The sequence below is a fragment of the Lutra lutra genome, chromosome 2 (genome assembly GCF_902655055.1).
Source record: "Lutra lutra chromosome 2, mLutLut1.2, whole genome shotgun sequence".
In the NCBI taxonomy this organism is placed as follows: domain Eukaryota; kingdom Metazoa; phylum Chordata; class Mammalia; order Carnivora; family Mustelidae; genus Lutra; species Lutra lutra.
Window position 1 is genome coordinate 191,523,211 of NC_062279.1, and position 15,396 is coordinate 191,538,606.

Genomic DNA, 15,396 nt, shown 5'->3' on the forward strand with positions numbered 1-15,396 from the left:
AAGGATTCAGTGTTAATTAAAATTAGGAAAGAAGATTCTCAATGAAAATTAGTATATTAAAAGATCTTTGTGCTCTTACCATTATGTCATACATGTGAAATTTTAATTAAAACAAAATTTTCCAAACCCATGTAAGCATTTCCCCCCTAGAGATACCTATTAACAGCACATGGAATTATATTCCTCAGAACAATAGTTTAGGGTATCTGTACTATGTCAGGAATCATATTTTGGGTCCTCAGTAAACATTTAATAAATCCTCTAAAAAATAAGGTACTTTTAATGATAAATATTATAATACTTAAAATGGAAGTAAAAATATAAGCAAAAACAAATGGAAATATGTCACTTGTAATCCCATCATGTAGGAGTCACCACATTTAAGACTTTGTGTCATTTTTATATGCATTAATTAATACTTTCACTTTTATTAAAAAAGGAATCATACTGCATGTTCTTTTCTACAGCCTCTACTATTCATTAGACATAAACATATTTCTAGGTGGTTAAGTATTCCAAAACACAATTCTTAATGGCTTCATGAGATTCTACTTACAAATGTACCATAATTTTACCAATAAGCATTTAAGTTAGTTTCAGTTTTTCACTATCCTAAATTCTGCCATGGATATCCTCATGGTTATATCTTGGGTACATCAATACTTAATTATTTAGGATAAATTTCTAATCCAAACACACTAGATCAAAGAGTATGCAAAATTCTAGTGCTTTTGATCTCTGTGTATTTGGCTTTCAACCTCATTTGGGTCCTCCAAGCTGCAGACTGTATTATTATGTCTGTATTTTACTAGCAGCTTTCTTTCCAGTTTTTGACTATCATCAAAATCATGACCACTCTCTCCAAACTTGAACTATCTTCATTCTCAGCCTGCTAAAGACAGCCTTCTTTGGAGAGAAAATGGAACACACCAGTGAAAAATTGTCTTAACCTCCCTACCTAAAATAATTCTACTTACTTCCTTGCATTACTTTTTATCCTTTTCACCTTTCCTCAAATTAAAATATAAGCCTTTGCCCCACATATTAGATTCTATTCTTTTGGGTTTCTCGGAAGACCCTCATGTTTGTTCACTTATGTACAAATTATTTATGCTACATCATCAGCCTCTCCTGCCACACTATTATTTCCCAACATTTCCCAACATACTCCCCTTCCTCCCCCATCTACTTACCTTCTTCATTTCCTCACCTCCACTTACAGCTCATTGCACAGGTGTGACTCACCTCCATTGTTTATGCTGCTCTTGCCAAGGTAAGGTTTTCATCAATAATTCCTTTTTTGTTTTAAAGATTTTATTTATTTATTTGACAGACAGAGATCACAAGCAGGCGGGGGGTGGGGGAGCAGGCTGGCAGCTGAGCAGAGAGCCTGATGTGGGGCTCGATCTCAGGACCCTGGGATCATGACCCGAGCCAAAGGCAGAGGTTTTAACACTGAGCCACCCAGGCGCCCCCTTTCTGCAACATTTAACACTCTTGATTACTCACTCCCTCTTTGAAACATTCACTTTCCTTGTTTTCATGAAAGCATACTCTTCTATTTTTCCTTCTGCCTTTCAGACTCCCTGATCACTCTCATTTGACAGCTTCTTTTTACTGCACCCATGCTTTAAAGTTAGCTATTTCTCTAGTACTGTACCAGGCTCTTTTCTCTTGTCTCCTCTTTATTTTTTGTTTTATTTCTCTCCCGTACAACATACTTTCTCTAAACAGTATCACCCATATTCACTAGTTTGAATATCATCAAACTCATCTTTAATCCTGTGCTACAGTCCTAAGTTACTAACCATTTTCATATAATAGCTATATTTATGCATATTTCACGTGAATACTTTTTAACAAAAACCTTCTAATGACACACTCTGTCACACTCATGGATTTGGATAAATGATGAAGGAATAGTAGAAAGTCTGACAAATCTTTAATCACTGTTTTTAAAATGTACACACATTTCTTTCATCTCTGAATAAAGGCAGTCCAGAGGTCAGCATTTCTCAGAAGTTATGCTGGGTCCAGCTGCTGGAGAAGACCACAGATCTGTGTTAACATCCCATGCTGTGTGGTCAGGATGAAAGGTGCCCTTCTAAGGTATCTACTGACTCCTTCCTCCAGCACCTTAGGTTACAGCTCCTTACGCTTTATGAGATCTGGAAAACACATGGGCATAATGTCTTTATTAAGTTCAGAGAATAGAGGAGCCAGAAGGTGATTTAAAACCTAGGACATAACATATTAGGAACTCTGGTATTCATCTCAACTGCCAGATGCAGAATCAGTGAATGTCAAATCAAGCAGCATTTATAATAACTGTGACATCTTTGCACTGAATGAACGTTGCCAAAAACACTTAATACATTATATTCTGTACCTTGAGATAAAACATTAAATACATATAATACCTGTAACACTTTGTGACTATAAGATCTTTGTCACCTTGATTTCTGGTCAATGTAAGAAAAAATTCACTTTTTATTACCTATAAATAAAAATAAATATATAGAATATACTGAATTAAATAATCTTTCAAATATGCAAAAATATTTACATAAAATATTGCTAAAATATGCTATATATTACATATGCGATTCTATATTACTATAGTTTGGCCAGCATGGTTGTTTTTCAAAATTTAATCTTCATGAAACAGAAACTTGTCTGTCTTCTACAACACTCTATCCCCTAGAATAGCTTTGTGCCAGACACATACATTATAGGTATCCATTCATTTAAGAAATACATATGACTACATACTATTAATAAGTAAATAAGCTATAGAGAGGCTAAGTAGCTTACTCAGGTTCATATCCACCACAGCAGCATACATGTGTTTGAATTCAAGATTATGCCTAAAAAAATTCACTACTACCACTACCACGAAGAAGGGAAAAAAAGATCAGAGTGACAACTTGTGCTCTGAAACTCACATGAATCCTAGGTCTACCCCTGAAGCGTGCCACCAGGAAACATTTTAGCTGCAAAATTTGAATCACTGTCCAGATCTATATCTCTCTCTACTTATATTATGGGTATTTTTGTCGCCAGCATAGACTGTGATTCCATTAAGAATAGACTTCATGTCTTATTCCTATTTGTTATTACGTAGCTAGTATAGTGCCTTGTACATAGTAGAGACCCAGGAAAAGTTCTGATGAATTGAATTGGAGAAGGATGATGTGTTAGGGGCATAGCTAATTTGTAGAAATGAATGTCCTTTTTATTTGATAAGTAGAATATAAATATATACACATAAACATATGTATGTACATGCATATAGGCTGACCTAATCTGTTATCAACATAGCATTAAATGAAAAACCAAACTAAAGAGCTATAAAGCAAAATTTCTTCCTAACTTTTTAGAGAGATAAAAGAATTTAAAATGAAACCAGATTACACAACAACAAAAGAAATACCTGCTATGTGTTAAAGCTGGCTGTGATGGGCATGAATCTTTTTTTTTTTTTTAAAGATTTTATTTATTTATTTGTCAGAGAGAGAGAGAGAGAGCAAGCACAGGCAGACAGAATGGCAGGCAGAGGCAGAGGGAGAAGCAGGCTCCCTGATGAGCAAGGAGCCCGATGTGGGACTCGATCCCAGGACACTGGGATCACAACCTGAGCCGAAGGCAGCTGCTTAACCAACTGAGCCACCCAGGCGTCCCAATGGGCATGAATCTTAAAGCAGACATAGATGCTGTGTTGTAAAAGGTGTCTTGAAAGGCAAATAGTAGGAGAAAAGGAAACCAACTAATGGGACAGATAACAGAAACAGCCCAGACGAGTGGTTAGCATTAATATAAATACACACCAGCACCTTCTGCTAGACTTCCTTAATACCACTAACATGTATGTGTGTGTACATTATATGTGTGTACATATAGGTGTGTGTGTGCATACATACACATAGCAACAGACAGATGGACAGAGAGGCTCGTATTCAGAACGGGGGTTCTCTGGCCAAGGGTAACAAGACCCCTTGTGTAGATCTGGCATTCAGAAGGAGGGATCCAATCTGGGAAAAAGACAGGCTGTAGAAAAACTTTGTCCAAATAAAGACGTGCTCCATTCCTAGAGGAAACAAGATATGAACACGTGTCAAGCACAAAAGAGTACATCAGTTGTCCCAGCTATTTCGAGTTGCACACGAAGCAAGACAGGAATTACTAACTTAAACTGAAGAAAACAAGGCAGAACCAGACTTGATGCTAAATTGATGAAATGTTTAATTTTGTCCCTTCTCTTTTAGTCTCTTTCTCATCTTTTTCTTTCTTTCTTTTTTTTATTACCTACCTTCAAAAAGAAAGAGCGGTCTCTTACAAATTAAGGTCATACATGACAAAACCGTAACATCATTTAAACAATGACAACAGACAAGTAATGATGGGAACAATAATCATCTCAGGCAATGAAGTCTAGGGAAACTACTGCTATTGTGCACAAAACCAAATGCTTATCTTTCAGGCATTCAAAGCAAAAGGGAAATATAATAGGATACATCACTCTCAATAGCTAATAAAGTAGAAAAGCAAATTATCAGGAAAGAGATATTTTCCTAGCTCTGAAATCTGAGAAGAAACATTGCATGGGTCTACATTGGGACATTGAATCACACAGATAGTATTGTAATAAGTTCTTTCAGAAGGACAAAAAATGAAGATAAAAAGAAACTTTGGATGAGTAATGAATTCATAGGAATAAGGTAGAAAAAAAATCAGCAATGCAAGGGAAGATGAGACTTATAAGACTAAAGGAGACAGGCAGAAATAAATAATCACAAAAGTAAAGAAGCACAAAGAATATAAAAGTGGTAGAATCTTTTTCATAATTGACCTGGACGTGACAAAACACTGATGTAAAAATGACCTAAAATTCCATGGACCAATATCTGTTGTTATAAATGTCTACATTTTCCCTGGCAATGTAGTCATTATTTTCATATAGGTATCCCTGAAATATCATTATTATTTAAAATTCCTATTTTTTATTTTTTCAAGATTTTATTTATTTATTTGACAGAGAGAGCGACTATGAGAGAGGGAACACAAGCAGGGAAAGAAGGAGAGGGAGAAGCAGGCTCCCCACTGAGCAGGGAGTCTGATGCAGGGTTTGATCCCGGGACCCTGGGATCATGACCTGAGCTGAAGGCAGACACTTAATGACTGAGCCACCCAGGCGCCCCTAAAATTTTTTTTTAAAGATTTTAAGTATTTACTTGAGAGAGAGAGAGAGAGAGAGAGAACTCCTGTGTGAGAGAGATCATGAGTAGGGGTAGAGGTAGAGACAGAAGAAGAAGCAGACTCCACACTGACAGGGAGCCCAATGTGGGACTGGATCCCAGGACCCTGGGATCATGACCTGAACCAAAGTCAGACACTTGACTGACTGAGCCACCCAGGCACCCCTAAGTTTCTTATTTTAATGTAGTGGCTACTGAATTCAAATTTAATCTACTTTATAAAAATTCATTGTTACCTCTCAATATCTTGCTCCATTCCTAAATGTCATATTACTTTCTAGAGTTGATCTCCTGTTCATGTGAGAAAGAATGTAAGTTTTGGCATTAGTCAGGATTAGGACCGAATTTCACTCTTAACTTATTGGCTGTTTGACCTTGAGCCAATTATTCAGCCTTGGCCTTTTAATTTATAATATGAAGTAAATAATTCCTGTATCTCTAACTTGTTGTTATTATTGAGATCATGTCTCCAGCAAATTCCTAGGCAAGTAATTAGATAAATAAATAATGGGTCTGTCCTCTGCTATACTCTGACAGGGCTGGGAATCCATATTTTGAACAGGTAAATGAAATACACAGATGTCAGGTAGTAAAAAAAGAAACCTTCAAAGGAAAGAATTTTCTAAATATTTATATATGAAAACAACCTTAAGAAAATCACCCTGAGTCTATAGTTTTTAAATTGTTTCACATTCAACAGTTCATTCATTGAATATCTATTCAATATGAAAAACATCATGCTGGGTGATAGGTGTACTAAAATAAATTGTACATACTTCCCCAACAGTTTAAGGGCAGACAGACATATATAACCAAATATTGAGTATTAGTCAAGTTCTAAGGAAAACACATGAGACTGCTGAAAGTAGAACAAATGGGAAATTTCACAGTAGTTCCAAAAAGGGTAAGGAAATAACCATGAAAGTTCCTCATCAGCTGTAAATTTGAATATTCTGCATATTAATAAATGTATGCAACTCCGTAATGATTTTTGCCTCCCATGAAATAACATTTCCTCTCAAAAGGGTGTTAATGGTCACATTTTATCCTAAGAAATTCATAAGTATTCTTCAGTACAAAATAAGCAATATTTATACCCCTGCAAGTTTAACTTTGGTTTTCCCAAATCAAATTGAAGGTCTGATCTCTCCTTTTCTAATAAATACAAATCAAATTTAGTCATTCTCTTATCTTTGCTCTACCACCTGAGACCCACCAGTTTTCATGGAGTTTTTTTTTTTTTTCATTGAAACAAATCTCTGTAATATGGCAACCACACTAGTTTAGTTTTATAAAATTATTTTAAGCATTTTCCTGACTTATTTTGTTACTTAGAAGCTATTTCATTATTATGGTTTATTTCAAGGTACTAGCACAATTTTTTCTTATAATTGTTTAAGAAAGTTTTTTTTTAAGTTCAAAAAAATGTTTCTTATAATATTTGTAATAACTTCCTGATAGAGCACAGAGCTTTACAACACACCCAGAAGGGAAACACGGGAGTAATTCCTGAAGCTTCCCATGGCTCCCAAGAGTTGTGTAAGGTTGGAGTCCTACGGCGAATTGAAAGATTGGTTGGCCTCTTAAAGAATTATTCTTAAAGTTTTCAGTATCAAAGTGGAAATAACAGTACATTCTAGGTTAGGCCAAACAACCTATTTCACTAAGGGAATGGAAAACTAATTCTAATGGAAAATCAAAATGATATTTTTAGCTACTCGTATATTCAGCAAATATTTATTGAGCATTGCTACATGCCAGGCCCTGTTTTACTTGTTGGGGGAAATATCAATGAGTAAAACAGACAAAAGTTCTCATTCTCAAAGAGTCTACATTCTGATGAGGAGACAGTTATAAGGTCAGGGCCACGTTATCCATTACACATGGGGCCTAAGGCCCACAATTCTCCTAGGGGCTCATAAAAATGTTTGAATTTTAATTTCTTTTAAACCAGAAAAAAAGGGTGCCTCAGTGGCTTGGTCATTAAGCATCTGCCTTCTGCTCAAGTCATGATCCCAGGGTCCTGGGATTGAGCCCTGCATCAGGCTTCCTGCTCAGTGAGAAGCCTGATTCTCGCTCTTCCACTGTCCCTGCTTGTGTTCCCTCTTGCTCTCTCTCTCTCTCTCTGACAAATAAATAATAAAAATAAAATCATTAAAACCAGAAATAAATGCGAATATTATAATAATGCATTCATCCTAGGTTATATTTTTCTTTATAACAATGCAGCCATAAAATATAATTTTAAATTTTTTTTTTTTTTTTGTGGTGGAAGGGGCTTATTGAGGCCAAAGTGCCTTGAGACCACTGAAGTCATGCTGCAGACTAATAAACACAATGAATAAGTAAATTACATGGTATATTAGAAAGTGAGTAGTTCTATGGCGGGAAAAAAGGGAGGTGATGGAGTTGTGTGTAATGATAAAAATCACGGGGTGCCTGGGTGGCTCCGTGGGTTGTCTCTGCCTTCAGCTCAGGTCATGATCTCAAAGTCCTGGGATTGAGCCCTGCATTGGGCTCTCTGCTTGGCAGGGAGCCTGCTTCTCCACCCTCTCTCTCTACCTGCCTCTCTGCCTACTTGTAATCTCTGTCTGTCAAGTAAATAAATAAAAATCTTAAAAAAAAATCACATAAGGTTGTATATAATTTTAAATATAGAGAGAAAGCATCACTGAGAATTTGTGCACAAATTAGAAGTAAGTTGGGTAAAGAGCTATGCAGAGATGTCTAGGTGAAGAACATTCTAAGTAAAAAGATAAGCAGAGGGAGAGCCTTGAGATAGGGGTGTGTCTGGCAAGTGAGGAAGCAATAAAGAGGCTATTATGGCTGCAGCAAAGTGATCTCTGGAGAGAGGAGTGGAAGATCAGGCTGTGCAGGCTTCAGAGGCCAGAATGTACAGACACTGCTTTGCCAGCCACTTCCGGTTGACTCTGAATGATAGAGAGCGCCAGAGGAGGATCTGGGGCAGGGTGACTGTTATGAGCTGAATTGTGTACCCTCAAAAGTTATGTTGGTGTTGTAACCCCAGGTACCGGTGAATATCATCTTATTTGGAAATGAGGTCTTTGAAGATGTGATCAAATTAAGGTGAGGTCACTAGGGTGGGCCCTGATCTAGTATGATCAGAGTTCTTACAAGAAAAGGAAAAAATGATAGGAAGACAGAGGGACAGGGAGAACATCAGATGAGGACAGAGGCTGCATTTGGAGAAATGTAGCTGCACACTGAGGAATGACAAGGATGGACAGCCACCATCTGAAGCTCGGAAGAGGCAACGAAGGGTTCGATCCGGAGACTCAGAGGGAGCACAGCTCTGCTGACACCTTGAGTTCCAACTAACTCTTAGCAGAACTGTTATACTACCGATTTCTGTTGTTTTAAGCCACCATTTTGTGGTACTTTGTAACAGTAACTCTAGGAACCTGGTATGATCACTTAGTTCTCGCAGCCTCTCTCTGGCTGAGTGTGGAGAATGAACATGGCAAGGTCAAGGGTAGGAATGAGGAGCCTGTCCAGTGTCCTGGGAAGCAGACTGTGTAGACAGAAGACTGCAAACAACAGATGTGTCCAGAGCGCTCTCAGGAACAAGACAGTGTGGGCACGCGGAGGTGGTGTGATTGAGAAACTCAGAATTGGGTAGAGGGAAAAGTGGAACAGCAGTAGCGCCCTCAGGCAATCCAGTGAGGCTCACTGAACTTGGGATGGTTCTTTAGAATCAGGAGGAAATGGGCCTATTGTAAGTATCCCTATGAAGGTACTAAATATGGATTGATCTCTGGGGAGGGAACATGATCTGGAATAAGACATCTCCCTTCAGCAGGGAGAGGAAAATACTTGAGGGACTCATCTATGAGCAGTCTACATTCCTCCAGGTGTGGAAACAAGAATTTTCGTCCTAGGGAGAAGAAAAATACAAGGTGTTTCATAGCATTCCCGAAAGAGGTTATTACATTTATAGAGGAAAGATTCAAATAGCATGGGAAAACATAGGAATTAGAGTATAACACATGGAATTCTGGTTGTGTAAATACTGTAGGTGTGTGAGGGTGTGTGTGTGTGTGTGTCCTAGCAAGGATCTTCCATTTGACAGGACTCTAAGTTTATAATACACTTAATTTGGTAGCCACAATAAACTAGTATAGGTAGGACAGATATATACAGATATTTAATATATATATATATATTATATATAATATATATATATATTAATATATATAAAATATACAGATATTTAAACATGCCAGTTTTACTGATAGGGGAAAATAAAGGCTAGAACTATCAAGAGACTTTGCCGAACACAGAGTGTGTCAGTGGTAAGGACAAGACTGAGCAAAAGTCTTCTGAATCCATGTGTTGGGCTCTTTATATTATTATGTCATATGGGCTAAATATTACTTCAATTATGTGGCAGTGATTGAGCTACATAATTCTGCATATTCTTCCACAGTTTTTTTTTTTTTTCTTCAGATCACGAATAGCATATGGCACGAACTGCATAGTTGTTTGTAAAGTTACATCATTTTCTTTGTGGACCAAAAGCTCGAACATATTTGCCAACTCCTTTATAGTTGGGTGTGGTCATATGACTGAGTTCTTTGAAGAGAATCGGAGTGGACATGATGAAGATCATGGAAGCCCATAAATAAGTTGCTAAGAAGTCACCCCTCTTCTTTGTTACCCATGGTCTGCCCATACAACTTCAAAAGCCTTGTGTTAAAGGCTTAAATATCACCAGCCTCCCCACTCTCCACGTTACAGTCCTGTTCCAGGATTACCTTAACTACTAGAAAATCAGAGACGCAGTAGGCACATTGTAGTGTAAGATGCACAGTATAGATTTGGAACTTTATTTCATAATGGGTCACATAGTATAACTAATTTATCTTATTTAAATCTAATATTAAATAACTTAAGGTAAGAATATACCAAGTTGTTGGCATGTATACATTCCATCTCTTTATTTGTGAGATAAATTAGAAGAAAATTATTATTCTATTTTTATAATTGTTAAAACCCTGAGAGAGAAAGAGAGCTTTGGATAATATAAATAGATAAGTAAATAAACAACTAAATAAAAGCAAGCTTCAGATTTATACCATTCCAATTTAAAAACACACCAGAGAAGGAGGGAAAATTACTCTATTTCCCTGTTGATATAAAAAAAAAAAATCGCAGGGAAGTACTCTGACTAGCTAGGTTTAAGTCATGTGGCCATCTGTAACAAATCACTCGGGGAGAGCCGGTTACAGTGTTTGATTTGGCCTGGATCATGTGCCTTCCCTGTGTGAGCTGGGTACCAAAATGGGCAGATCATTACCACTATATAAAGTGAAGAGGTAAAGGACACCCAAGGAAGAGGTACACTATTTCCAGAAGTGCGAAGAGAGAAATGACCAGACAAAACCCACTGATAACTACCACAAAGTTGTGTGGGCATCGTCAAAAAGAAGAATGTACTATAACACCACAAGGACTGTTTTCCAATTAAGTACAGAAATGCAGCTGGGTATCAGGAAAGAAATAGCACCAGGTTCCAGAAAGCCGTTCAAAATCTCTTGCTGCAGCTTATCTACACTCCTTTCTGTGCACGTGTTTTATGCTTCTTTCTGCAACTTAGTCTTCTCCTCACTTCTGCTGGGTGGCTAAAAGCAAGCTTAACTGGTTATGGAACAGTCCATGTCTCTCCTCAAGAGTGAACCACCTCTGATTCTTTCTTTTTTTTTTTTTTTAAAGATTTATTTATTTTTTTTTTTGACAGACAGAGATCACAAGTAGGCAGAAAGGCAGGCAGAGAGAGAGAGGGAAGCAGGCTCCCTGCTGAGCAGAGAACCCGATGCGGGGACTAGATCCCATGACCCTGAGATCATGACCTGAGCTGAAGGAAGCGGCTCAACCCACTGAGCCACTCAGGCGCCCCCCACCTCTGATTCTTGAATTAATTTGGCAGGGAGAAAGGGCCACACCACAGCATGGTCACCCACATGGCCTATTCAGAGAGAAAGAAACAATGACTCACTCTCTCTCTCTTTTTTAATCTAATTTTTTTATTAAAGATTTTTATTTATTTATTTGACAGACAGAGATCACAAGTAGGCAGAGAGGCAGGCAGAGAGAAAGAGAGGGAAACAGGCTCCCTGCTGAGCAGAGAGCCCGATGCGGGGCTCGATCCCAGGACCCTGGGATCATGACCCCAGCAGAAGGCAGAGGCTTTAACCCCCTGAGCCACCCAGACACCCTTTTAATTCAATTTAATTTTATTTTTCAGTGTTCTAAAACTCATTGTTTATGCACCACACCCAGTGCTCCATGCAATACATGCCGTCCTTAATATGCACCACCAGGCTCACCTAACCCCCCCACTCCCCTCCCCTCCAAAACCCTCAGAGAACAATGACCCTCTCAATCTAATTCCAGTTTCCCTAGGAAGAAGACTTGATTAGCGAACCAAGCAACTTACCTCCTTCCCTCCCTCATCCAATGAACTGTAGCTGAGGAGGAAGTTTCTCTTTGTGGAAACTTGCTTTTAGGGTCTCTTCTGATGTAGGCAGAGGGTTAGTAAGATAAATCTGTCTAAATGGTATACTCTACTGAATGTTTAGCCTTGAGAAAGTTACTGTACTGTCTGAATCTTAGTATCATTATTAATAAAGTGGGCATAATACCCCTGTTGCTGGTTTCTTTGGAGGATTACTCAGGCCATAGAATATGATGATCATTGCTTTAAAGAAGTTATAGTCAAAAATTAATCCACAGAAAAAATTAGTCATACTTTATTTATTCTGAACAAAAAAATGTTATCCCCTGGCTTGATAACTAATTAGTTGATTTCCAAGCTCTATTATAGGTCTTTAATGCCAGTGATTTTTTTTTCACTTGACCTAAATCATTAGCCCAGCAACAACAAAAATGTACTTTAAAAGCAAGAGATTTGCTAATATCGTAAGACTATTCCAAAGCATGCTATAGTATAAAATGATCTCAAGAGTTCAATTTCTTTTGAGCAATGGCTGCCTACCCTAGTCAAAGTGACTAATTTGAATTTGATGGCTCTCATCTAGATGTATAAATTCTATTAATACATAATCTCGATTGAATGACAGATATATTGATCTGACATAATTTAATAGATATACCTTATATATTTGATGATATATATTATATAACACTTGTCTTGAATTATTTCATTTGCCAAACATTTATTGAATATCTACTATGGGCCTGAGCACTGTATTTCCAAGTAGGCAATGACCATTATTTTTCCTACCACTTTTCATTTTGCTTTAATACAAAAAGAGGTGAGGTATATGATTGAAGCAGATACCAGAAATGAGAAAATCATCTAACTGGGAGGACTGCAAAAATAATGTGACCAACATTCCCAGAAGAAAAATGCAATATGCCTTCTGTAAGCTCAGCTTTCTGGAAAATCCAGTAGACAATATTAAGGGGGAACCTAATTTCCTAGGTATCACCATAACACAGATTGCATATTAGCACTACAACAACATGTCCATACAGAACTTTCCCTTTGTGTGCATCTTATTTGGGAGTTTATAAATCGATGCAAAAGAAAAAAGAACTTCTGATGAAGGCTAACTATTTTTTATAAATCTGTCTACATTCTTCAGGAAATTATTGCTCTCAGTCAGATTCAGGTAGCACTGCATAGCAGAAAATGTGGCCATAGATAACTACTGAGCCTCCTCCACCAAAGGAATTTATTGAAACTCTTTGCATCACATAGTCTTAAAAAATCCTAGAGAATGATGCTGATTAGTCAAGCTCGGGTCAGTTGCCCTTGCCTGGACCAATCCACCATGGCGAAGGGGTAGGTACAAAACCACTTCCCACATCTGTAAGAACCATTCTCAGAGAAAGGGGAGCAATTATGAGTAAGGTTTATATCTGCTCTTGGTGTCTCCTACAGTCTTATAGGAGAGAAATGATGAGCAGAACTCAGTGGAGTGGCCATGTTTTACAAAGGAACCAAAAGTCTATTTCCTTCCTTTTCAGAACATGACAGTTATTACTATCTCTGGTTGACCATGATATTTTCATTTATAAAGCACAAGCATATTTGTCTTTATAAGAAAGCAGTACTGGGTTTTTGAATACTCTCATATTTCTATAATCTAGGAACTAGAATCCAGACACTGTGATGTGATGCTTTTAAGGTAACTATATTTGTGTGAGTGCTGAATACTTCTCTAAGAGCCAGTGTTCTATCACTAACATTTGTAGTAAGTGGCTGAAAGCATTTGGTGTTGAAACTAATTTGCAGTTATGAAAGATAATTTAATTGTTGGGTCTAAGGTAAGGTAGTGGGGAAAGTTACAAAATATAAATAAATAAAGAGAAGAAGAAGAGGAAGAAGAAGAAGAAGAAGAAGAAGAAGAAGAAGAAGAAGAAGAAGAAGAAGAAGAAGAAGAAGAAGAAGGAGCTTGTTTCTTTCAGAGTCCTCCAGAACTGAAATGCATGTATGTAAGCATTAGAGAAATTATGACACAAAGTTTTTTTTTTTTAAGATTTTATTTATTTATTTCACAGAGCTCACAAGTAGGCAGAGAGGCAGGTAGAGAAAGACAGAGAAGTAGGCTCCTTGCTGAGCAGAGAGCCCAATGCGGGACTCAATCCCAGGGATCATGACCTGAGCTGAAGGCAGAGGCTTTAACCCACTGAGCCACCCAGGCACCCATGACACAAAGTTTTAAGGAGTCTCTTCCATTGGGAAGAAAATAAGTCAGGATGTGGAAAAAGTTAACCACTTAATTAGGAGAAGTTGTTTTAAAAAATAGCTAGAGCTAGATTTACCTTATCTTTATAGATAGATAGCTTCCAGGTCATTTAGAATGTAGAAAATACACAGATCCTCTTTTGGAGTTAAAAAGTATAAGGGTGAATTGCTTGAGGCAGGAATAGATATCATATTAGCAGGGCAATATAATCTGGGTAAGATTTTACAGCCCTTTAAAATGGGCCTTTGATGTATATTCTGGGGAATAGAGAGTATCTCCAGGCACTCAGAGATTTAAGCTATCCCATAGGGCAATCAAATATGTTGATGGTCTATATATTATAAATTTGAATCATTATTCTAGTGAAACTAAGACCCTTTAGAATTCTAATCACGCCATGGCATGCTAGGAATCTGAGTTCTATGATTTGCTACTTGCTTTGCAGATGTAATTTAACCCTGATTACCTTGATTTGTCAGTCTGTCTAGGCCCAGTAGTGTTTAAGATATTAACTGTCTGCTGATATTTGATCAGGTATTAGAGAGTATTTTTCTTGATGGCAAAAGCTCAGTAATTTTGAAATTTTTTGAAAGTTTACCTCTGGTTGAACTGAAAGGTCATTTCACGTGAGGGTGGCATTGTCTAGTGTCCGCATTAGATCCTCCTTTGGTTACTGAAAACCTAATGTATGCAAAGCTCAGTTGACGGTGGAGCACACTGTTAAGTTATAGGCCAAGGAAACGTTAAATAATGAAAGAATCTGATTTTTAGCTGGACACAGGACTGCCTGGAAGAGTCCGTGTTTCCCACTAGCCTTGCAGCGAAGTGTTACCATCTCATCATTTCTGAGGATGAAGTGAAGGGAGAATGGTGTGTGCAACTTTAGGAAAATGTCCTTGGGTGTATGTCTTTATCTTCCTCCTTTTCTTCTTTGCTTCCACAACGTAGCATGATTGCTAAAGCTGAAATTGCGAATAAGGATCATAGGTAGCCAAGCAAGAAGATTCAGGTGTCTTTTACACCAAAGGTGCTTTGGGGGGCCATAACAGCCCTGGGTCACCAAATGCTAGATGTTTCGCTAGAAAAAGTAAAAAAACCCTCTATTTTGTTTAGGTTGCTGTTATTTTGTGTTTCTGTTGCTTGCAGCAAAAATGAATCCTCACTAAAATAAAATATATGGATCATTTAAAAAAGTATTTTTTGCTTTAACCAACATTTTTTCCCACCAACTAAATAACTACCAGGCCAATCAGATAAGGGGTCTTTTACTGAGCATGAAGAAACACGATCCCGCTGAATACATACATACCTTACATACTCACTCCCCTTACATAACAGTTATGACTGAGATGTATAACATTATATAAAGTCCTTGTCCATACCTCTGTTTATTTCTGCAGAAGTGG